Source organism: Botryllus schlosseri, chromosome 3 (assembly GCF_051294905.1).
Source record: "Botryllus schlosseri isolate E-star chromosome 3, Bs_hap1, whole genome shotgun sequence".
Classification (NCBI taxonomy): Eukaryota; Metazoa; Chordata; class Ascidiacea; order Stolidobranchia; family Styelidae; genus Botryllus; species Botryllus schlosseri.
Genome location: NC_137238.1, coordinates 20,134,806 through 20,161,144, shown reverse-complemented (window position 1 = coordinate 20,161,144; position 26,339 = coordinate 20,134,806). Strand labels below are relative to the sequence as shown.

The 26,339-nt window shown below is 40.7% G+C and overlaps 2 long non-coding RNA genes across 2 annotated transcripts in view; one reads left to right on the top strand and one right to left on the bottom strand.

Annotated features, from left to right (window-relative positions):
• LOC145436057 (uncharacterized) overlaps positions 1 to 18,474 on the bottom strand; it is a 115,491-nt gene extending 97,017 nt beyond the window's left edge. The window contains exon 1 of the long non-coding RNA XR_013914153.1: positions 18,351 to 18,474. This is a non-coding gene — a long non-coding RNA (uncharacterized LOC145436057). The remainder of the gene's footprint in view (positions 1 to 18,350) is intronic.
• A 3,169-nt stretch (positions 18,475 to 21,643) lies between these two features.
• On the top strand, positions 21,644 to 23,007 carry LOC145436009 (uncharacterized). The gene is made up of 2 exons (XR_013914132.1): positions 21,644 to 22,323; positions 22,383 to 23,007. It is a non-coding gene; the product is annotated as an uncharacterized LOC145436009 (long non-coding RNA).
• The last annotated feature ends 3,332 nt before the right edge of the window (positions 23,008 to 26,339 follow it).

Here is a 26,339-nt window from a genome sequence, read left to right as displayed (position 1 = left end):
TAAATTCATTAAATTAGCTTATGTTTATGAAATTATTTGGTTTCTGAATTCTATCTAAAACTGAAACCGACGAGTATCGGTAAAAGCACTTATTACGTGCAGGGAGGCGATAGCGAAGTACTCGTGCATTTTGTACTACTCAAGTATAGGTTTTATCTGCTTGCGCTAAACTTAATCAAGTGATTAACTATTTACACTGCATCTACTTCTATTTCAGAGTATTCGGTTTTCAGGTAAACTATACCTGCAACACTTTTTAACTCACTCGGAAATCATCACGTCTTGTACTTTACTAGAAATTTACTGCTACTAAATGTTGAAACGTACTGTTTTCAGCGGTCTTGATGAGTGGTGCTAGTTTCATCTATATCCTACGACGCATTTTCGCGCTGCAGAATGACTTATCGCAATAAAAATAACAAAAATACTTCGAGAATTTGCGAACTCTCACTGCGCAATATTTGAGTTTTACGAAGTAACCTTCAAAGTGAGCCTACATCTTGGATGTTATCCAAAACCACATACAATTTCGCTTCGAACGAGGTATCCTTTGAAATAAGGTAGAAGTAGTCATTTCCGAGTAAGTAAAACGTTAGTACTCTAGGTATATTACTGTTTAATACTCTAGCTATCATGAAGTTGATGTACTCCAATATCATAAGGACTTGAGACTATGTGGTGCATCTAGGCAAAAAACCTACTTGGGTATTCTCAAGAAGTACGAGTGCTCAAGTATAAGTTTTCAAACCATTACCTTGACAAAATTTTCAGAATAGCAACTTTTGCGTAAAGTCTGTCTTGCATTTAGTTGTCGGTTCTGAAAGCAAGCAAAGTTTGTGGTATTTGCGCAACATCGAAATTTGTACGCTTCACACGGGGCCTACGATACTTATGGCCTAATATGGCACATTACACTTGCTGGATATAAGAGGTCGACAATCCCAATCAGACATCACGACTGACTCAATGATTGCTTGCGATCTCACTTCTCGATACCAGACGCCTCGCCATACAAGCCTAATAAAGTATTATAACAGACAAAATTAGTTCTTTCAGATGAAACAACCCAATTAAGAGCCAAGTGACAGCGTCGCAATGTATTTAATCACCAACACACAAGAAGACAATGTAACGAGAATCCCCAACTTGGGCATGTAAAAGTATTTTACAGTATGATAAAACGAATTCAAGCACGTGAAAATGAAATTCATTCATTTGGAACTACTCTGAAACACACACGTGGAGCTTGGCCATAGAAGTTCTGCAAGTGAAATGAATTACTGCAGTAAGCAAACTACGTCTTGCTCAACTGCCGCTTTTTAAAGTCCTCCACAGCATCTTTTCTCATATAAACGGACAACCGGTTTCAGAGTATACCCGCGTCGATCGCATCGCATCTATATCAACGGTTAACCACATGAAATAACAATATGCTCTTGTATATCGAAATGTATGCTTTGGAAATCGACGGATATTGTGTGTCCTGGTGTGTGTGTGTGTGTCTGTGTGTGTCCCGGTTCGTGCTTTAGCCTCCCACAGAGTCAATATGTTGAAATTAGCAACCTCCATGACTTTGGTAACTGCTTGGTACACGGATAATGGTTGAATTTATGTCCCCGTCGCGCTAACAAATCCGGGTTACTTGTGAGTTTTCTCACACATGTTTACTATATTGTGTCACTCTTTATTGGTCAATACATATCCCACCGTTCAGTTTGAAATCGGAAACCCGAGAAAGTATTAACCGGATCCGGATATCAACTCTGAATCGACAAACCAATGAACAATATTCAAACATGTTACACCCCCGTGTTTCCATGAAAATAACAAGACATTACACATCGAGTATAATCTATTATTGTTATCTATTTCTCGGAAGCAAGTTATTATCAAAACATAGTGGTCAAAATTATCGCAGAGCAATATCGATTTGCGTAAATTCCGTTATGCGTCTGACTACGTTACTAGGGATTATGTAGTTAGTTAAGGAATTAGGAGTCCTATCTTCCCAATCGGTATGGAACAACATCAAAATCATCACAAAGCAATATCGACAAAATCTGCTTACTTTTATAACTTTATATTTTGTGAAGTAGAGAGTAGTTTAAGGTTATGTTTGTCTAACCTTGGCGAGTGCTATTGTCACACTCGATCACCATCTTCAAATCATGGCTATCTCAATGATGTTGACTAAATTTTCGGCTTCAGAACGTGTTAATTAGACCTAATCGTTTTAATGCTGGGGTTCGCGTACAGGCATCGATAGAGTTTGTATAAATAAAGCCCTGCGAATCGCACGCCTACGGCTATAGTTCGTTCGATTATTTTCACCTTGGGATTCGCGTATATGCTACTAAGATGTTACGACTTTAGAAAATTCTACAAGACTATTCGGAACGCGCACATGCGAGTGATTTGTTTCCGTAGCTCCGAACTGGAGAATCGCTTGCCTGCGTCTAATGAAAATAAGTCGTAAAATGTGGAGGCTGCAGAGACAGTAACTTGTATACATAAAATCAAGTTTAAAATATGGACGGATGAGTTATCTCTGAGCAATAGAGTAATATAACCGCCTATAGTTTAGTGGGGTATTGCTATAATGTATATCCAAACAATCGTTGCAGACTCTGAATGTTACCTAGGTCCTTATCACAAAAAATCATGCATCAGAAGCGTAGGGGTTCATATTATCAAGTCGCAGCGCTCAAAATCGCATTTTATATTAAGTAATTAGTGATGATGTGTAGAATTTTGATATTAATAATATTATCCGGAGAATATAACCTTACATAGACATCATAGTTTTCGCATTTATGTATAATCTGAATAGGAATTTAAATACATAGTCCTAAATACACATAATAGAAAATCTGTCGATTCTAGCCAAGGTAAGTTTTGACGCAGCAATCATAAGTCGTAAAATGTGGAAACTGCAGAAACCGTAACTTGTACACATAAAATCAAGTTTAAAAAATATGGACGGATGATATTAGTCCTAAATACACATAATACAATATCTGAGAAAATTCATCTAACGTATAATGAATGTTATTTATGTCTCGGAAGCATGGAGCGGGCACAGTACAACGTTAATTATATTATGAGAGTGTTTACATTCTAAATAGCCGGAGGGGCGGTAACAAACGATTCCACCTTCACTACTTATATCTTACGCCAATTTTGAATCTGCATTCCATCCAGTTGTTGAGTCTTTTACATTGCTGACAAATTTCTCCAAACTTGTTTGAAAATAACAAAAAAACATTGAACAAGACATCCATTAATTAATTTCAAGGTAGGTCACCCTGAGACTAATCGTGATGCTAGTAGTGAGTACAGAGAGCAAGGCGTCGATCTGTCCTGCCAGGCTAAATTTGATCAGTTTTGGAAATTAATTAAATTGTGTTGATTTATAGCCTAATTGAGGGCGAAACCGGGCAACCTATGTTGCATCTAAGTCTGTCTTAGGCAGTGCAGTTCGCAAGCTACTAACAACAGCTGCCCAGCGCGACAAGCTTTAGGCTACTGTCAAAGCTATGAAGCAATGAATGACTTACACGTGGGAATTGCTCTCTATATCTCCAAGGAATTTCGAAAATTTGCTTAACTGAAGTTGAGCTTTCTTGAATATGGAATAAATTTCATCTTCATTAATCGTCTTCTCATAATGGATGTGAAACACATGTTTAGACACGTACAATTTATACTGACTTTATCAATTTCTCGCCCCCCCCCCTATACTGACTTCGCCAATTTCTCGCGCCCCCCCTGGGAGCCTCCCGCCCCCCTCCCAAGGTTGAGAACCCCTGCTCTTACCGCTTCCGGTAGTTTCAACACTACCCTTTATATATCCGATTAACGAACGAGCCGAATTAGCTAACGGCATACGCGAGACTTATTAATTTGTTTCTATCGGCTTAGTAAGCACCAACCAGGGGTATGAAAATCAGTCAACAGTTATTTTCTTGTCGCGTGAATCGTGAAGTTTTTTAGGGGGGAAATTTGGTCAATATTACAGTAATTAATTTGTTGAAGCATTATAAATATTCGACGATGACTATCTCAGGGCCTGAACATATCAATATGCTTCCGGCCAACATGCCGCCTGTGATCTTTTTGCCAGCGCACTTCACGTGTAGTCGCGTGTTGGCCAAACCGCTTTATGTTTTGGTGTGTACTGGCGTGGAAACAGTCAGCGCCGAAATGCCGATAATGCAGCCGCTATTGACGCGCCCCTAGTATTTCAACGGCGATGCTCTCATATTTGCGAATGTAGTAAGATTCTTTAGATTTCAATTTTGTATCTATACATGCGTATTTTGTTCCGGGGTGTTTACACGCACAATAAAATCGAGAAATGTATAGTGACACTAAATCGCGCGCAGCGAGACTAAAATTAAATAATTTAGCACCAAAATATTCTACTTTATGATGATTAACGATATTATTTCGGCCACCATCGAGTTTGCTTTAATAATAAGTTGCCTGAATTTTTTCATATTCCAAAAATTAGTTTTTTTCGGGATAGTTTGAATTTTTCAGAACGTGCTTCGCGGTTCAAAAAATCGCCTCGACGACCCCAAACGAATCTCGGAGCCCAGTTTGAGAGCCACTTTGTTAACACATGACGCTATCCGTCACTTGTAGTTTTCCTGGAAGGAAAATTACCATCCCATTGATTTCTATGATCACGACATTTTGATTTTCATGGAAGTGACCGGACACCAACCTTAGGTTATAATAGGTGACACTTCAGCACGACGCTTCGACTGATTTGATACCTTGTTTGCCGAGTTCGCATTTGTCTTAGGTCGTTTCTTGTTCTATATTGCAAAATAAACTAAGATATTCCGAAATGAACTGCCCATAGCACCCGGTTCAATGGCATTCTTGCAATGGTCATTGGTATTTAGTTTCTGTTCCCGCGACTCGGTAGAATAGGCAGACGGACCCGTTGGGGTCGCGACCCCAAGGTTGGGAACCCCTGGAATACACCAACTAGAATCTTATTCTTTTATTCGATAATATCGAGAAAAGAAGCGTTTCGGTGTCGGGACAAACACCTTTGCTCATTTCCCACTACCACCAGACGTACTAGGACATGCGGAGTACGAATACAATGGGGATGTTTTTATTCAGTTTTAAATGAGATATGTTGCTTCATTTATCAATTAGGAAGCCTTCAACTTATGGTATTTTGCAATTGAAGCATAAAATTACAAAATATCTGGTAGACCGGCACCGGTCCGCGGACCGGCAGTTGAGAACCACTGGTTTAGAGACAATACCGTTAATTGTTTAATGATTAGCAATCGCATCTGTAAAAATTCTCCTCGTGATCAAGATGTCGTGTCGCTAGCCTGAACTATCGCGCCGCCCGCCTCGCAGGCTTTGGCTGCTCTGTACTATCGTTTAAAGACAATCCCGCTAATTGTATAATGATTAGCGATCGTTGTGTAATGATTGTTCAAGAGTGACATCGCAAAACAGAATGCCATCTCATACGAAATCGGAACTATTCATGTACTGAAATGCAGAGTGCATACTATACATGGGTACAGGCTTTTCCCCAGAATTTACATGCTATTTTAGGGATGCGTATTATACATGAGGGCGTACTATACTTGGAAAATTATGGTACTTCTACTTGAGTAACTTTCTTGGCTACTTTGACCACCTCTGACAATGACCCGACTCAATCACATAGTTCCTGGGTGTGTCCTTAGGACAATTTACTTGTATCTTTTTACTCTGCACCTCGCATTGCTTTAAAATTTGAATCCTGTAAAACCGAGCTATGAGTTTGACAGCTGACTTTCCCCTTCGAACCAGACTATCCCAGTTCTACCGCAGGCACAGAATCTTCAAAGATTTTATATTTGAAGTAGCTAGATTTATGCATCTGTAACGCCCTGACAATAGAAAAAATGTTGATGGCTCAGCGATTGCATTGTTTTGTCACATATCAGTGGATAGTGTGAGCTTTCTTCATGGAAGCTGCTAGAATGTTCTCTGTGTTTTGGTATAGATAACTAACCTACGAAGGTTAGTAGGTTAATTATCCATAATTTTGGCTACATGTGATTTTGAGCGTGAGGGCGTACAGTAGGGAGCTTGGGAATATTTGTGCGCTGTGTAGTTGTACTTGTGAGTGTAGCATAGTACCTGTGTATTTTTATTAGCTACTGACTAGCATTAGAGTATTTAGTTATATTAGGTTTTGGCTTTTCTGTCGATAGGCAGCTTACGCGTGGGATCAAGAACAAAGTGACGCGGCATCTAATGCTGCTCCCCAATCCACACTTGCCATGCCCAGCGTAGCAAGACTGGTAAGCGTTCTAGACAGAGATGAGCGTAATCAATATCTTAAAATCCGGATCGTGTTCTGGATTCGAGTTTAAAATACAAGTCTATGGACAAGTCCTCAATTTCTTCCCCACCATATCCAAATCCAGTAGTGACTGGAATTTCAAAAAAATGCATGACAATTAGAACATGATTTGTAATTTCATGTTTATGTTCAATTTCCGATTCCATATTTTCAAAAACCGTAAATTCAAATGCTCCTGAGTCTTAAAATCATTTTTTTTCCGGAGGCAAGTCTGCACCGGTCTCCCAGTATTGTTATATCCAAACATGGAATTTGCGGGCATTTATAATGCTCTGTGTTCACCGGTGAGGGATGAGTTTGATGGAATTCAAATGCCAGCTGAAGCAGATGTGCCGTGACCGGGTAAGCTACTGCTTGGTAACGTCCTGTAGTCAAATCCAGGTTCCACGTCCCAATCGAAATCCAGGCACCACTTTCGATAAACATGTCCGAATACTGACAGAGCAGAATTTGCTCTGATTTTCCGAATGCTAAGGTAGAAGGTGGAATATTATTCACGGGCACCCACAAAAGTTCTAGCACAACACACGATCTCAATAATAAACCGGTAATTGTTTTACAGCCTGTCGGCAGCCAGACACCCACCGCACAGAGTAATGAAAGTATGCAAATTTGGAATGTTTTCTCCGGTAACTTTTTATCAAATGTGAAAGTGACAACGAGCCAAGAAGTTGGGCGCAGTCATGCAGAGGACCTCAACGTTTTTCAGAATCGGTCGGACAAAACGGAACTGTCCAGGGTTTGTTGCAGTAAATTCAATGACGCTACTTTGAATTCCTGGCTATTGGTTCCCAATGTGGGCGCCAGCGACCCCCCTCCCCCTAGGGGCGTTCACGAGTGTGACGGGGTGTTGGCCATGAAATGGGCGATTGATGGGCGCTGGGTATGAAATAGGACGGTAGGGGGGCGCTGAGAGCAAATTAGGGCGTTGTAGGTTTAGAAGGCAACTGTTGCTCAGTGTTGAAACGATTGATAAAATAGCAGCTAAATTCGCAGTAAAAATGCAGAATCGATTCAGTCAGGGCAATATAGGGTCGTCCCATATGTTCAGCTGTACCTGAAAAGTCTATTATCGTTACTTGACAATGTAGATCCTGCCCATGAATGGACTAATTTAGCAGTCGGGAGTATCCCTGAAAAGCGTGGTTCATTGTGTGTTGTGGTTCATTGTGTGTTGTTACAACACGATAACACCATCGAGTAAATCAGTGTACGGTGCCGAAATATCGATGTAATAGCGCGGACTCAGAGTCATTGCAATGTGGCTTTTTGGTATTGTTATCGGGTGTGATGACATTCGATCTACATCAAAACTACCGGCTATGATAATGTCTGTGGATCGATGTTTGTATACCAACACATTGCATGCAATGTCACACACCTCCATTTACGCGTATACTGATGTGGGCAAACAAGCACGACGTATGTCTGGATGGTATTTTTTCGTGGAAACACAGGGTGTAACATGTTTACTTTGAATATTGTTCATTGGTTTATCGATTCAGAGTTGATATCCGGATCCGGTTACATACTTTATCAGGGTTTCGATTTCAAACTGAATGTCGAGACATACATGACCATGACCAATAAAGACACAATATAGTAAACACGCGGGGGAAAACTCGACCTGGAGTTGTTATCGCGATGGGTGACATAAATCCAACCGTTTTCCGAACACCGTTATCCACATACCAACCATTGTCCAGGAGGTGTTTTATTCAGACATTTTGACTCTGGAAAATCCAAAGCACGAACCCGGACATCACAGAAATATCGAAGCCTATTGTCCAGTTTTCCAAAAACATAAACGTCGATGTACAACAGCACATTGCATGTGGGTAACCGATGATTTTGATGGGTTGCATCAGCACAAGTGAATATGCGATTACACAAATGTATTGGAGTTGTTGTTGGTGTATATTTTGTCGCTATCCGTTGTAACAATATACAAAAATATCAAATTGTCAGGTGTGTTTGTCAGATTTCAAAATGAAAATGGTTTTGTTACTCTAGGAAAAGCTAGATGACCAAGAGAAAATGTGTTGTTACACTGGGTAAACGCCAGATCTCCAAAGGAAAATGATATTTTTACTCAGGTAAACGACGGACCGCCAAGTGAAAATGGTTTGTTACCCGAGGAAAAAATATATTTTCAAGTGAAAAAGGTTTGTTACCCAGGGAAAAAAATATGTTTCCAAGCGAAAAAGGTTTGTTACCCGAGGAAAAAAGATATTTCCAAGTGAAAAAGATTTGTTACCCACGGAAAAAAATAGATTCCCAAAGGAAAGGGGGCTTGTTACTCTGGGAAACGATGGACCCCCAAGTGAAAATGTTTTGTTACTCTGATTAAACGATAAATCTCCAAAGAATAATAGTATTTTTACTCAGGTAACGGCTGACCTCCAGGTGAAAATGGAAATTTTACTTGGGTAGGTATCGTATGTTTAGTGTCGTTGGTGTTGTTAAACGTTGTCGCCGGTAGCCGTTGGTATACTATTACGAGTGTGAAAAGGATTTACACGTCCTGTGCAGAGTATCGCGATAGTGAACATATTTTTCGCATGATGAAACAAGATCGCTGTTTAAATTTTAATGCATTTCGATTACCGAGTTGCTGTACAATAGAGATGACTCTACATTAGACCGTACTGTGTACTTCGATTAAAACCACAAGACCACATGTAAATCTATTCGCACAGCTCGATGATGTTGATATAGTGTTACTTGAATTATTACCTATTTACACAACATAAAATAACAATTCATGTCGTAGTAAGTAAGTTTCTTGAACTCGTGCTTGATGAAAACGAATGGCGACAAGTAGGTTTTTGTGTTTGAGTGAAAAATAATTATTTAGAGTAGTGACATTTTGCGGTCAACGAATACAAATCGATCATGATATTACAATATACGTCTTCGTCAACATAACGACTTGGTGTAGAAATACTTTCACGTTTTTTGAATAACTGGATTCTCGAGACTTGTTACTTGTACGATGTACCATTGGTGACTATAACGGCCATTTTGTATGATAGTATGTTTTAGTTGTATTGTTGTGAGGACAACCATGTGATGACTCAGCACTTTTCGTTAGCAAAGTAGGTTGATTTGTGTGTAAGATGTAAGCACCGTAACTAGAAAACATATGTACTCTGTTGTTGGAGTAGCTGATTTATTGCTATGACATGGACATATCCTGAAGCCTTGGTTTGTTGTCTTACGAAAGATGAGGCGACCTCGGTGTCGTAAATTGTGTTAACTAAATCGGATGGATACCACAATTGTGCTGGACTTACACATGGTATTCGCATACTGTACACATACAAACTTTTGTGTAAACAACTCTGGTGTTTCTGTTAATACTATAGTTCTGTGTTGAACTACTTGATTATTAAGATACGTGACCAACCATTCAGACAATAAAGTTCTTGAGGTATCGAAACATTTTGAAAGCTTAGTCCACCATTCTCTAGTATCGAGTGACGTCGAATATTTTTGTGACGTAAATATTTTTCATATGCCTTTGGTAAGAAATGAGTTATGCAGGATAATCATACACAACCTACAAAAGTAAAACTTGTTGCGTTTGATTGTATACTTTATATCGATGTTTTTGTGATGTTGAAAGATGGCTGTGTTTACATTTGAATATAGTAAGCGGAGTAACTCAAGTAATAAATTTTACTCGTTTGAAAATACCGAACAAGGGATAACAGTATCAATATGAGCGGTAATTATTTTTCGTGATATACAACCAATCTTCCAAGCATAACTTTTCCAAAAATCGTCGTGTCATAGTCGGCTGTTACGAATTCGAAACAAATGTACTTCGATTATCACGTCAAAGGGGATTGAGATCAACGCAGTATTTCGGAGGTGAATGTGTATCGTTTGGTATGTTCAGCAATCACTAAATGACAAAAAATATCGAACTGTGCATACAACTCGGTTAGGTGAACGACACAGTTACAAATCGGATGTAAGCTTGATTTTCAGATGACAGCATGATGATGTAAAGCTCAACCACTCCATTGTGTTTATTGCAAAGTATTTGACACAGACAAAATATTGAACGAAGGCCCACCACTTGGGTTCATTACAAGGTGAGTGAAAATTGTTTTCCGTTGGCCAGGTATGATTTGCATTTAGAAAAAACGATCTACGCCGATTAAGTGACGCTGTTTAATATCCGATGAGTGAGTGAAATTTCCTTGTGGTTTGATTTAGCGGGTTAATTACCAGCGATTCAATCACATACAAGTAAGATCTTTTACGGGATGAGTATTGTGACAACATATACTTTGACGAATGACCGTGTGGGGAAATTTCCGATTTCTTTGGTCGTGAGCGTTCTACAAATATTTCTGGCGTACATTTAGCAAGCAACCTAGAATATTCTTTTGTTATGGTAATGACTTTCGCAAGTTTGGTTTTATGATTACAATTACTCATTCAAATGATAACTTATGATCACTAACAACAATACAAACACATTTTGTAGATTTCAGTGTAGCTCCTATTGCGATTTTGTTAATGCTATGAGTTTTGTGTATTACTCAAGTCTAGTAGAATAGGATGTATCCAGTAAAGATACTCCAAATTGTTTTTGTGTTGATCAAAGTCTTGAAGTGTAAATCTGTAGACTTCACAACGCCTTAGAGAGTGTGAACGGAATTATGTATTGATCGCACGCTTCAAACGGTACTCGATACCCAGAGTGATATTTTCACACTCTGTAAGTTGTGTATGTTTCAATGCGCTGTCACAAATCCTGACAATAAATCGTATCAATTGCTGGATTCAATAGTAACGACGTGTCATTGTAATATACTGACTCTACACTTAGTCGTTTCAATCATCCGTTGTGAATCGGGATAATAAAGCATTTTGTATCGGATGTATGAATACTGGGATAATTACATCTTTAGCGCTGTTTATCGCAAACGATAGATTTTAATAATTGTACTGATTGTTGAATGTAATAATTCCGATATTGTCGTTTCATCTTTAGTCTTGGTTACTGGAAATATTTTCTGATATCCGCGATACGCAGAGTGATTTTTACCAAGGTGGAGTAATTTTACTATCAAGAACATTTCAGACACACATAGCTTTACAGCTTAATATGTTAATAACATTGGTACTGAAAAGTTTGTTGCTTTCATAACATTTACCACAACGCCGGGTCTAATTAACGCAAATAATTTAATAATCAAGTCATGATCAACTATTACATATGTCAAATCAATGTGTCAATCCTTATGTACACAGCATGATAACTTTCAATGTAACACCGGCGTTTGATCGTAAGAAATGAATTCTTAACTACATTGGTCAGACATTCAAATATCATATACTCAAAACATATGTTATCCCAAGTCACCGACACCGAGAAGTAATTACTTTTGTCTTACAAAATATACCACATAGTAATTACTTTATCTTGCGGAGTAGTAACGACTTTTACAGTTGAATAAAATACGATTTGGCGGTATATGACTACAACCGAACTTGCTATGGATTTTGGATTGTGGTGATTACTCGCGTAGTCTTGTCTACTTTTCATAAGGATACTTTTTGTTTTGGTTGGGTAAGTTACAAACGGCTTGACTTGACAAGGCTTTTTGTATTTTACTCTTCTGAGTATGGGAAGATGTTGAAATGTTGAGTTGTCATAGTGATAGTATTTCTGAAACTCTATTTTACAAACGGAAACGGAGTCGTGAATAGAGTTGTCAGTTTCAAGGATTGTTTCAAAGTATAATCTTGAAATGTGACTGGGTGAAAGTTGGTAGTCATGTTTGTCAAACCTATTTCAATTCACGCAATGTCGGAGTCCAAATATTTCATTGTGGATTATCTGGATTTAGCTTTAGTACATCCCACGAATGGATTCCGACGCCGCGCTATAACATTTTTGATGATAAGGACTCGAGGATTTTCATGATAGAGTGGACGAGTGATAAGATGCTTGTTTTTGTTAAGAGTTTGATTTCATGTTGATAAAGACAATAACTGTATAGTGCACATACTTGTGATTCTTGATTTTCATACAACTAGTTGGTATTGATTCTATAGGCGAGAAACAGCGGCGTGGAATGTGTGAATGATTCGATGGGGCTGAAAGTCGGTGTCGGTAATATTCAGGTTACGTACGATTCAAGAGATCACGAAAAGATTTCTCAAAATAATTAGAATTGTACCGAATTAACACATTCAGATACGAATCAACTTGGTTTGTGTAGTAAGTTTCATTTCAAGTTGACAAATTGACACAATACTTGTATATTCACATGATTCTCATCATACAACTAAAGTCAACCACGTCCCGAAGTGTCAAAACATATAGCAAGCACCAGAGAGTGTCAAATTGTTGGTTTTCGAATCACCGTCTGCGACGGCTCTGTGACAAACTAATTACCGAAATATTACCTTGTGAGCGATCGGTATGTCTTTAACACCAAGTCACTAAAATGGTTATGCCCGAGACATTATCTTGTCAGCGATAGCGGGGTTTTGCAAACTATTTCACACATTTTTGAAGTGTTAGTTTGTGAACGCGGTTATTTGTTGATCGCTTTTCGTGTCGCTGCTGAATACTAAATACTCCTGAATGTGATAGTGCTGACTGGATTAGTGTAATAATCGATACGATAGTGCGCGTTCGAAATCCGCACAACAGATCGCGTTTCCAAAGCGGACGTAGTTAGTGGGTCACACATATCAAAACGCGGTCGCGAAAATCTGTTTTTCAAAATCGCACATTGTACTGCGGTTTAGTGAATTTCCTGTTTAGCGATACTCGTGACTCTTTACTTGATACATATTCAACACCGTGTGAGAGATGCCTATACCAGAAAGTACGATTCACGACCGCACCCATAAGAAACAATGACACATCACCAGAGATCCCGTAAGAATACATGACAGACACATTATCGTCGTTAGCATGTCACCGCGCGTATACCTAAAAACATTAGCATGCGACCGATCCCTATCTCCATAACGCTATCGTGCGACCGGAGCCTATACCCGAAAGTACGAGTCATCGCCGCATCCATAAGAATAACGATATACACATTAACAAAGATTCATTCACATGACTATTTACTTGATACATATTCAACACCGCGCGAGAGATGCCTGAAAGTACGAATCACCGCCACGCCCATAAGAACACATGGCGAATCACCACAGACCCCGTAAGAATACACGACAGACGAATCACCGCCACCGCCTATAGCAAAAAAGGCGAGTCACGACCACGAGTATTTCAATACGATTCACCGCCGCAGCCTATACCCGAAAGTACGAATCACGACCACGAGTTTTCAATACGAGTCACCGCCGCAGCCTATACCTAAAAGTGCGACATGCCACCACGAGTTTTCCATGCGATGTGTGAGAGATGCCTATACCTAAAAGTGCGACATGCGAGCGCACCCATAAGAACCAATGGCGATGTGCGAGCGATAGGGGGGTCTAAAAGCGCGATATGCCAACACGAGTTTCCAGCCGCTCACGACCCCCGCCATAAGAAATAAGAGCCGCTCACCACCCCCGGTTTTCAGGCACCTCACCGCCGCGCCCATAAGAGCCCCTGCCAGATCACGACCGATCTACTATACTACTGTGGTGCGCAATAGGGTTGGTCAAAAATATCCCTTTTTTCAAATATTTGCGTCAAAAACATTGCACAACAAATTTGGTTCTACTCCAACAAGCAGATATGAAGCTATTGTACTTTGAATTTTTGATAAAAAAAATTGATTCTGAATGCTGCAGTTTCCGTTGCTGCCAGTGGCGGCTCGTCCTATAGGGCAACTGGGGCATTGCCCCACCTAAAATTCTGTTCAATAACAATTTAACCATTTATAGACGCACAGCAATCAATATATACCGAGATCACAGCGAAACCCGCGTTCTTCTTGTGCTTTCGCTTGCAAACGCCCATACATAGCGAAGTCTCTATGCGAAAATCGAATTCTCTTCTGTGTTTTCGCTTTGCGAATGCCTAGCCGGGGCTTGCCCCGGTAGCGCTCATAACAAGCTTTCACTATCTATTCTCTCAAAGCAGCGCACAATAAAGAAACGGTGATTTACTCTCTCCTATTCGTAAAATGGCCGAGCAACCGGGGCAAATATGCCTACTCGCCCTTAAGGTGTGATGTAACAATCGTATCTATATCTGAACTCGGTTACCGTAATATGCGTTGAGTCGACCTTTGCTGGTATAGGTCGATTTTGACGGTGTTTCGCACCATGATAATTCTTGAAACTTGGTATGATATGTCGTGAAGGTAGTATTTAACACTGCTCCAAGTTTCAGGCTTGCTACTTGAAGATAATGGTAGTAATTCCGTTTCCGAAGTTCAGTGTGTGCTGATCTATCATGTACATAGTACAGCAAACAGATTTTACTCAAAAGCCGGTATTGGTCTCCATTGATTTTGACGATGTTCTATACCGAGATCGGTCATGACATTTGGCACGGTAAGTGTTAGTATCGACCGCTGTAACAAGTTTTAAGTTTGTCACTGAACTATGTGGGTGGTAATTTCGTTTCCAAAGTCGAGTAAGAGCTGACTCTTCATTTATCGCCAACAAATTTACGCAAAAGCCGTTATTGGTCTCTATTGATTTTAACGATGTTCCATACCTAGATCTGTCATGAGCTTTCACACGGTATGTCTTGATCTTAGTATCGAACGCGGTACCAAGTCTTAAAGTTGACACTCAATGATTGAGGCAGTTATTTCGTTTTCGAGGTCGAGTATGGTAGAGATGCGCGCTGATCTGATACTTAGCCTGCCTACGTCATTGCGGATCTCACGCAAATGCCGGTGTCGGTCTGTGCTAATCTATAGTCTGCGTTCCATAACGAGATCGGTGATGATATTTCCAATGGTATATCTCGATGATCGCATGAAACAGCTAACCAAGATTCTCGGTTTGCATTCAAATATTCACATAATTTTATGTTCGCCAATGTCCATTTCACTGTGAAATTGTGGCCTTCAAACCATTTGCTTACAATCTCCTGTCAATTGCGATAGCTATTTCATTTTCGATGTCGGCTAACAGCTGATCATTCGATCAGCCTATTCCTCGATCTATTTTACTCAAAGTTCGGTGTTCGTCTGTTTGCATTGATTTTGACAGTGTACCATACAGGAATGGGTTATGAGATTGCGTATGCTACTTCTCGATGATTTCTTGTAACAGTATACTAAGTTACGGCTTTTATTCATGTATTTATATATTAATATATTTTCCAACGGCGATTTCGCAGCAGACTTATAGACAGTAAGCCGTATGTGTTGTGTCACAGTCTCCAGTTTCAAGGCCAAAATGTCCTACGTTGTTCCGAGACCGAAGTTCCGAGGCTGCTGTCCTTAGTTCTTCAAAGACCATTCAAATTGATGTTCTGGATTCAATATGACAGGCCCAATCTTTGAGATAACAATTGCGTATGTGTCCGAACTCGTTGACCTTTCCAGTTAGGCTTACGCAATCTCTCGAGTTCTAGTCATTGGAATTAGTCAGGTCAAGTCAAGTGCGAACATGAATCGTATTGAATCTTTATTCCGTACGTAGTTTACGCAGTTGCCTTTAGAGCGAAAATGAGAGGTCTAGAAGTTGTCCATTCTATTGATCCAATCGTACGCCGGGTGCCTCCGCTTTGGTTGCCTATTATCACCTGGTCGTAACCAGAGATGGCCACAGTCCGGTTCAGGAGCCGGAGCAGGATTTCAATGTTTTTTTACCTGGCCGGACTGGATCCGGATTTCGAATTTGGGGTGACGGTCGGATTTTAGGGTCTATCGATTTGCGTAATCTATAACTCTACCATGAAATCAAAACGCATGCTACTAAGGATGACCTGATACTTGATTCGTGGCATAGGGACGATTCTTAGTTCACGTACATTTTGTAAAATAATCCTTTGATTAAAAATAAATGAATAAAACATTTGTTACCACACTTCAAGTCACGGCTCACCGGCAAACCTCTCGCGGCACCTACGTTAAAATCACTGTTGTCGGGAAATTCATGTGACCATCATAAAGTTACTTTTTTACGTTGGAAAACGCCATTGTGACGTCATGTTGATTAAAGTCGCTCGCAGCCCTTGCCCCACCACCCGATATTGTCACGAGCCGCCACTGGTTGCTGCTGTAGACCATTTATACTAACAGACAACTCCTTTAATTCAGCATTATTTTACGGCACGTATTCAATTGATTACGGCACTTCATTCAATACCATCGATCAAAAAGCGTTTGATTTCGTGTTCCGAGCTTGGAAGAATCAAAGCAAATGTTGCATGTTGGGTCAAATGTTAAACTACTGAATTTCGACTGATACGAGTGTTGATCGTCATCGATACGGATCCTTCGCTGCAAGCCGCCGGTCGACAGGTTTTGAGCAGGCAACATATCGACAAAATCATTTGCATCATGTTCCTGTTGATCGTTTATTGCTTAAAAATCACTTGTGCCTGATCCATCTTTTCTAAATCGACACGCGCTACAGGCCAACAAGTGTTATATCTGCGTTTTAATGATCTTCTGATTTCATCCTTTACAGTTATGGTGGTGTTTTTTCTTTGTATTGAGGAAGTGAAATCCACAATGCAGCAGGTAAGTGTCAGATCAGCGCACATCTTTACCATACTCGATAATGAAATTACTGCCCTAATTATTGAGTGTCAGCCTTGGGACTTCCACAACATTCGATACTAAAATCAAGACCTGCAGTGCGATTTTTTGGCATGAAAATCAAAATTTTTACCTTAAAAAATCTTAGTTTTGACCAAATTTTACCTAACGAATGCAAATTAGACGTTTTCCCACATAATGTTGGAATTGTACTACATATCTTCATCTCTGGTTGGAGCTGTCTGTCCTTACGAAGTAGTATGGCCTAAGATCTTTTTTTTGCCTATACCAGCAAAGTTCGACTTGACGCATTGGACGTTAACATATAGTTCAGATATTATATACTATTGTTACACATCACACCGGCGGGTTGCCTCGCTTGCTCGGTAATTTGATGAATAGTATCCTGCCGACAGTCGAAGAGCATGTCCACATTCAAGACGAAATACAAGCAATTACTACTAATAAACATAAGTCCATCCTCAAGATTACCTGTCCACGGCCTGAACTATCGATCTTGCCTTCCATGACGTGCCACCCCATTATTTATCGCTTGCATTTTTGCTATACTATCTTCTTTTCATTCGGAGTGCATGCCTCTTTTTTAAATCGGCTAGGGCAAGGTGGGTGTTTGACTCCATAGACTTCTCCAAGTCACTTTGACACCTACCTGTTTTTCATTGTATCGCATTTTTGTGGTGTATTGAACCGGAAAATGCTAATAAACCAATGATGACGATGATGGGTTGAATCACCGATTCTGTATTGTGAGCAGCTTTGAGAGAACAGACAGTGAAGGCTTGTTATGACGGCTACCGGGGCATGCCCCCGCTATGCATTTACAAAGCGAAAAGACATAAAATAATTCGGTTTTCGCAGCGACTTCGCAATATCTGGGCGCTGTAAATGGTAAATCATTGTTATTGAACCGAATGTTAATTAGGGCAATGCCAACAGTTGCCCTATAGGACGAGCCGCCTCTGACGTGTAAAGTCATTTTTGCAGAGTGAATCTAGTCAAGTCATACCAAAAAGTTGACTCGAGTCACCTTTAATCGAACATATTGATAACGCCATTTTAAGATTCGAGCGATAGGGAGTTTGTGAACCTTACCTAATTCCCTGAAGTAAAAACCCGATAAGATGTTTGTAAGTCGCCTATGTGTCGTGTGAATACAGATAAGATAAATGAATCGTACGTTTTGCGCATGAAGTCTCTCGTGGCCGTAATATATATATGCGTGTAATACAACGTATAAATATTCAGTTCAATTAAATTTATGATCGAAAAGCTATTACGTCGCCATACGTTGATCCAATAAAGTTACAAGTCGTGGAGACGGAAACAAAACATTCGTCCGTGTGATCTTCGAATGCGTGTGCAATAGACAGGCTTCGTGAGACGGGGTTAAACCCGCTAGACCAGTGCTTTTCAACCTTTTTGAGCACCATTCGCACTTATTTTTGAAAAATCATTTCATTCGCACCAGTCAGCCGAAATTTAGTACACGAAAAGAAAATGAAGAAACTTATCACTTTTGTATTCGAAGAGCTTCTTGGGGGTACAGAGCTTCATTATTTTTCATTCGGCGTATCGTATTATTGACTAACCAAGCACTAAAATCACTGCAGTAGAAAAATCGTAGATATTGCACTCCCCTTGTTCTCAAGAAGTTCGTTGCATTTTCCGGAGGTATCGTGCAGTGATTTCCTTGGAAGCTTAAAGGGCAAACCCAAGAACAATATTTACTCGCAACAATATCACTTTGCCACTAAATCCACATGTTACGTCATAGGGATGTGAATGTGTTTGTCCTCATTTTTCGGGTTTTTGAAAATGTCCTCCGAGGACGCCTAAATGTCCTCATTTCGTCCTCTTTTTTAGGAATTTCGGTCAAATTTATAGCAAAATTCGACTGAGATGCCGTAAATCAGCACCGAAGTGAGGCTCCGGAGGGTATTTCGGGAGCAGAGCGAAAGTTGACCTTTTTCTTTAAATTTTAGTCAACCGACTACGAAGTGGTAAAAATTTTGAAATAGTGTCCTCCTTTCCCGATTCCAAAATATGGTGACTTCTAATGTCAGACGATTGGATGGTGCGGTGGGCGTTAAAATCGGGAATGCGTTGCTATACAAACCCACACAATCCGAGTATAGTTGATGACTGTTGTTTATGGATAAGCTTAGGCTTCATTCACTTCTTGTCTATGCAGTACACAAATCAACATATCTTTCAATAACAACGTTCCGCATCCTTGTGTTGTCAAAGCCAACACTTTCACCGTCTTGAATAATTATTACTCACATAAGATTCATGATTAACACACAGTTATATCGGCCCGGGTAGCCAACTGCGGAATGGCTCTTAGGTCAATCGTACAATATTGGAAAACTGAAATAATGCCAAATTATCTTTACTATCCCACATATCCTTATACATAAAGAGTAATAAGGTTCAACAGTCTATTTAAGCTTAAATTAAACTGCATAAGGAATATCGTATGACATACGGCTTGGTGGATTTGATTTTGCTCTGCAGAGGGTGCTCAGTGCTCATCTGCTCAAGCTAAACCGGTAGAATTCGAAGTATTACAAAGTTTGCAGTACAAAGGCTGTGCGAACACGAGCTAGGCCAACTTTTCCTATGGATCAGCAAGCTTAGTGGAATCACCAATATATTATATAGGCCTATGCCTTTACGATCTAGACTTGGCCTGAGATCATCAGTCCAAGAACAGGAAAGCGTGTCTAAGCCTAAATTGTGGAGTTCGCATTACAAACAGGCCATAGCACTGGTCAGTAGTTAAACTGCCCAGTGACTTAATGATTCGATGTGATGCAAGATAAATATTCATTGGACGTAAGACACTAATGTGCTTACACTAATTTTTATTTACAACAGCCTCTAATCCTTGGTTATAGGTACCTGTACACGAGTTAACAACACTTGTTATAGATCTAATGTGCTAATTGTTATAGTTGAAGAAACGCTAAATTCTGCTGTTAACCAACATGAATGTGTGCCAAAATTCCAGTCTTTTGCATTCAAATATGCCAAGTGTCAACACTGGCATCAGCTACTATTACCTACATTCCTACAATACGGTCCGTATACAATATCCATACACGGTGGATGCTTCCGGAGCAAGTGAGCAACTGATACCGATTGAACTCCTTCTTTTTTCCATGCAGTGACGTAATCCTCTCGCGCGGAAATATTATCTCAAACTTTGCAATATACAATACACGCATCGGGAGCGTTCCTCACTTGTGAACTAGAAAAGCCTAGCTACCAACAAGTTTTTAGAATTGCTTCCAAACGACAAAATTTACGGGCTCACTGTACTTAATATCGTGTTTATTTGAATTATTCCACGGCGGTAAAAGTGAGAAACATGGACAATTTTCATTCGCACTCATCCGGATTTTTCATTCGCACCATTCGCACCACGCTCGTCATTCGCACTGATTTTTTTTTCAATTGTTGGTTTTCGAATCACGGTCTGCGCTGGTACTGTTATTCATTACTTATTACTTGATAGTAACAACCGCCGACATATTACACTGTAGCGATTGGGATGTATGTAATGACAAGACGCGAGAAATGGCTATGTCTTTGGTGTTATCTTGTGAGCGATCGTGGGATTTGTAACCTATTTCACACGTTTTTTGAAGTGTTGGTTTGTGAACTCGGCTATTGTTGATATTCGAATCGCCGTCTACGCCGGCTCTGTGGCAAACTAATTATCAAAATATTACTTGTGCGTAATTCCTACCTTTGTAACATCAAACCACGGGAGATGGCTATTCTTATGTGTTATCTTGTGAGCGCTTGTAGAGAATATTTCACACCTTTTTGGAGTGTTAGTTTGTGAACGCGGCTATTGTTGGTATTCGAGTCACCGTCTACGCCGGCTCCGTGGTAGATTTTCAGCCAAGGAATACTTGAATAATTTTGGGGATGATAAAAAAGTTAATGATACGATTGTGCGTGCTTTTGTGAAGAGTTTGATTTCAGAGTAATAAACGAATGTGTAAATGTGTATACTTGTGATTCTTGTTGCGACTGTGAACAGCAGACTATTCTGTAGGCGTGAAACAGCGAATAAGCCGAAAGTATTATTCAGCTAGCAATCAATAGCGAGGAAAGAGAACACGATCGGTCATTTGTCACGACTGAATTACGACATCATATATAATAATTTACGATATACACATTAACAAAGGTTCATTCACATGACTATTTACTTGATACACATTCAACACGAAGTACGACACGCCAACAACGTTAGCATGCGACCGATTACTATACTGAAAAGGTTTACCGTGCGACCACAAGACACAATAGCCGCTCGCCACTGCACCCATAAGACATAAAAGCCGCTTGCCACCCCGGGTTTCCCAGCCGCTTGCGACCCCGCCCATAAGAAACAAGAGCCGCTTGCCGCCGCACCCATAAGACGCAATAGCCGCTCGCCGCCGCGCCCATAAGAAATAAGAGCCGCTCGCCACCACGAGTTTTCCAGCCGCTCGCCGCCGCGCCCATAAGCCACAATAGCCGTTCGCGAGCGATCTATATAACTACTTACGTCAGCCAACGAGCCAATCCACGGCGTGGATTGCCGGTCCGTCGAACGGAAAGAAATGCGCAACGAATGGCAAACGTAACCTTCTGGAGTCAGATTACAACAAGTATAACAACAACAGACCTTCGCTCTGCGTTATATGGTGACCTCCGACGTTCAATCAATCACGACCGACCGGCCAGCCGAGTAACGAACCACGGAAACGATCAATATAAAAATTCGCCTTGCACGACGGCGAGAAAGATCAATCAGCAATACAGGAACGAAGACAACAAAAGTCATCGTGACGTTCTCAGAAGAATAGCGCGAACGAATAGCGCCTACTCAGAAGAGAAGAACGATTGCGAAGCATATTGAAGTTAAGTAGCATTCCCAGGCAGGGATTTGCGTTTCATTTCGGTTTTAGAGACGGTTTCAGAGACTGTATAAATATCAGAATTAATTCTTTAAGTTATGTCAGACTTTCGAAATATGATGAAAAATTGTGTTATGTTATGAGTATTCCATGTCCGATTGAATAAGTTAATTACAATTGAAAATTTATAACTAGTCTGGGTGAATTCCAGTTTGCTTATTGTTATTTTGTTTTCTCGGTGATATAGCCGATAATTCGTGATAGAGTGGTATTTGCTGCGAAATCTTCGTCTGAGTGCAGTGCGACATTTGCGTGTACGGGGACGGAAAAGGTAATCATTTTCAATTCTCGAATGAGCAATCAATCAATCAGGTTTATTAATATTTTCAGCGATGTATATTATCAGAATCAGCGCGACTGTAGGTTTCAAAGAAGATCAACTTCATCAAATTCGAGCGCTCGGGTCGTCATTTATGGGATTAGCAATGACGTTGCTGTTACATGCTATGAAGCGACAACAAATCTGCGACTGTGTCATCACTCGACCGTGAATCACGTGATGCACATCTATCCGTAGGCTAGTTATCTATAGTCGGTCCTGGAATGTAAACAGTAAACACTCATTTTCGTTGGCACTTTTGCCCAGCAGAATTCGATCTCCGAGACGGGGATTCGGCGAATAATGCGGGGTTTGCGGTGCGCTAATAATCCCATGGCCTGGGATAGGCTATTACCTTTGTGATTTTGTCATTGAATGCCTTCGTGCGAGAGGGTTGTGATTTCTCAGCGGCGGAAATGATGTATGGGGAAAATGTGCGGCTGCCTGGAACCTATTTTGAGTATGACCCGAATAAGTTCAGGAATAGTCAGGCGGAGGTGCTCTGTGATGTACGGAAATTTTTCGAGAACTTGAATTTCAATAAGTCCAACATCCGGACAAATGTAAATGCGTACGTTCCGCCAAATCTAATGGTTTGTTCACATGTATATGTAAATAACGAGAGACTTAAAAAGACCGCGTTTGATTTCTGGTACGTGGGTGATCGAGAGATCGCAATCGGGGAAGGCCTTTACCTGTTAATCAAGGAGAAGAAGAAGGTTGTGCCGATTGACAGACTGAAAGTGTGCTACTTTCCGCCATTTGATGTAGATAACGACATATTCGATGATTTCGTGCAGCATGCAGTTTCCGCCCGTTTATGCGGACTAAGTGGTAATAAACTCCGCGGCAACTCCGGGTGACGCACGTGTAATGTCGTCTAGTAGTGATGACAACGGTAGCGACTTTCCGAGTCGTGTTGGTAGCGCGTCTCGAGAGCGTATATCTGAATGCTTACCGGTTGATGTTGATCGCGATAATCCCGGTGGTGAATCAAATGTGCGCGATAACGCTAAGACTCAAACATGTAATGAAGGCAGAACTCTCAACGAGTCAAGTATAAAATATACGTCCAGAGGCAGACGAATTGTTAGACCAAGACATTTGAATGATCATGTGTTGCACTAAATCGCGTAGAATAAAGATATGCGTGATGAAAATTGTGCCTTGTGCAATAATATGTTGTGTGAATGCAGGATTGCTGCTCCATCGATTGTTGAATAGCGTAGAGCAGTGCTCTTCAACCGGGGTTGTCGTACACCCTAGGGTGTACCAGAATTTGCAAAGGGTGTACCACTCGGATGGGGTGTACAGGGGTGTACCAGATCCGAATTACAATAAGCCGATGGCTAGCTATCACAAAGGCAGGTTTATGGGTCAGTACAGGTTGACGCACAGATTAAAGAGCAATATGGTACGATGTTATCTCAAGTATAATACTGTACACCGCTTGATTGTGATGTCATATGCAAATATTTATTCCATTCATTTAGCCGTCGGCAATAGACCAATGGTTCCGTTGGTGTTGGATAGTATGCAGTTAACAAACATGTGTTCAGGTAGTCATTTGTCTTTTAGTGATTTTTGAGGAAACCGCCGCGATAGCTCAGACATTTTGAATCTGTACTTCCTACCGGACGTTAATAAATACCGCAATGCACATAAATGAAGTGACGTAGCCAGCCAGGGTCGAAACACCTTCCTGGTTGAAATCGAAACCCTTTTGTTTTAAAATGCCGATTGTATCTCCAATATTTCGCCATACATTTGCAATTTAGTATTTTGTTATTAGTGATGTAAATTAGCGACAATAGTCTGTGTATAGCGGCATACGATGTGAGGTTACTGACATCTCTTACAGCCCATGTGCTAATACCGACTGTGTGTGGGGCAAGCCTGATACGCAGTAGGCTGGTGCGCCTGCTATCATCGCTGATCTGAATTACCGCTTCTGCAGCAGTAGCTTTACCTACTCTCTTCCCAATACTGTTACATTTAGGTTGATTATCGTTCGTAATGTCATGCTGTTTTTGCTCTGACACGAAATTTGAGCAACATCGTTTTTATAAACAACCTAATACTTTCATGGGGTGAACAGAAAAATTTCAAATTTTTCGTTAATTATTTTTATATATTAAATATAATCTTTCTTCTCCCGTAGCAAGGCGGCTACTGGATGGAATTGAACCAATTTGGTGTGTAGGCTTAAGTCAGGTAACCTAACAATGTTATCAAGTAGCCAGTACGATTTGAGAAAAAAGTCATTTATGAAGACCCCTAATGAACAGGGGTGTACAAGTTTTGAGCAGACGTTAAAAGGGTGTACCACGTCGAAAAAGGTTGAAGAGCACTGGCGTAGAGTCAGCACCGTAACTGCCACACCCCAAACCCCCCAATTGGAGGGGGCCCGAGCTCGAAGGGGGCCCAAATTATTTCGTGAATTAGCATAAATCATAGAGTATTTTTTGAAAATTCATGCAATTTTTTCCAAAATTTTTCACGCTGCGCGCGATTTACAGTTGCCAAATATCTTGATTATTTACACGTGTAGGAACTCGTTTCCTACTGAGTAGTTAACTAACTACGTAACTCTCATTTCGATACTGAGAACGCCAGACAAGTACAGCTACACTCAATCTGTAATCACAACAACAATAATATGAACAATTAAACATGCTCTCTAACTGGCACCTTTTGAGCGTGCAAGTCAGAGCGGTACGAATGTATCAGAATGTTAATATTCGAACGGTAACGCGTCAGGAATAAGCGTAATACATTTGCGAGTCGCGATCGCTTGGATATAGTTTGTAGGTGTATTATGTGCAGCTACACCACCCTCCACCAGATCGTGACTAGCCTTTTCATGCTCGGAATCGAGGGGGCACGAGTAGTATAGTAGATCGGTCTGGGTGTGCCCTTTTTTGCATGGGGTAGTATAGGCGGGGTGGCATATCGCCTGGAAAACCCGGGGTGGCATATCGCGCTTTTAGACCCCCCTCTCGGTCGCACATCGCCATTGGTTCTTATGGGCGGGGTCGCATGTCGCACTTTCCGGTATAGGCATCTCTCGCACATCGCGTGGAAAACTCGTGGTGGCATGTCGCACTTTCGGGTATAGGCATCTCTCGCACATCGCATGGAAACTCTCGGTCGTGATTCGTAATGGGTTCTTATGGACGCGGTCGTGATTCGTACTTTTTGCTATAGGCGGTGGCGGCGATTCGCCTGTCACACTTTCAGACATCTCTCGCGTGGTGTTGAATATGTACGAGTCACCAACAATAACCACGCAGACGGAAACGTGGCTTGCAATAGGATTACGCGTGCGACCTATATTTCGAATGACCTGCGCGCTGAATTGTTTCCGTGCAGTCGCTACTATCGATTATTACACTAGACCGGTCAGTGTGAAATAGTTTGATCGTAAATTATGATATATGATGTCGTAGTTTAGTCGTGTCAAATGACCGATCGTGTTCCTCGCTATTGATTGCCACCTGAATAATACTTTCGGCTTATTCACTGTTTCGCGCCTACAGAATAGTCTGCTGTTCACAGTCACAACTTCATCGCGATAGCACAATTTTCACACCTCGATCAATAGAACAACACCGCACTAACCCAGTTGTCGAATCACATAGGTCATACATTTTACGCGAAATGAAATATTGTATTGCGGTATACAAATATGCAAACTATTCTTTCAATTCGACAAGTCTAGTTAACGAATCGATTTTCAAGCTACCGTCACAGTTTTTAACACGAGTGAGTTGATATCTCTTCCCAGGTACGAGCGAGGCTTTGTTCCATTGATCCAAAACCACCTCGCCAGTATCATCCTTCAATGTAAAACTGTATAATTTCAACTCCTTTCCGGCGCCAGAATTGACCGTCTTCTCCTCTCGAGAAACACAAGTAGCAGCGATCGAGACGTATTCATCTTTATTTCCGTATACCGATTCACAGGT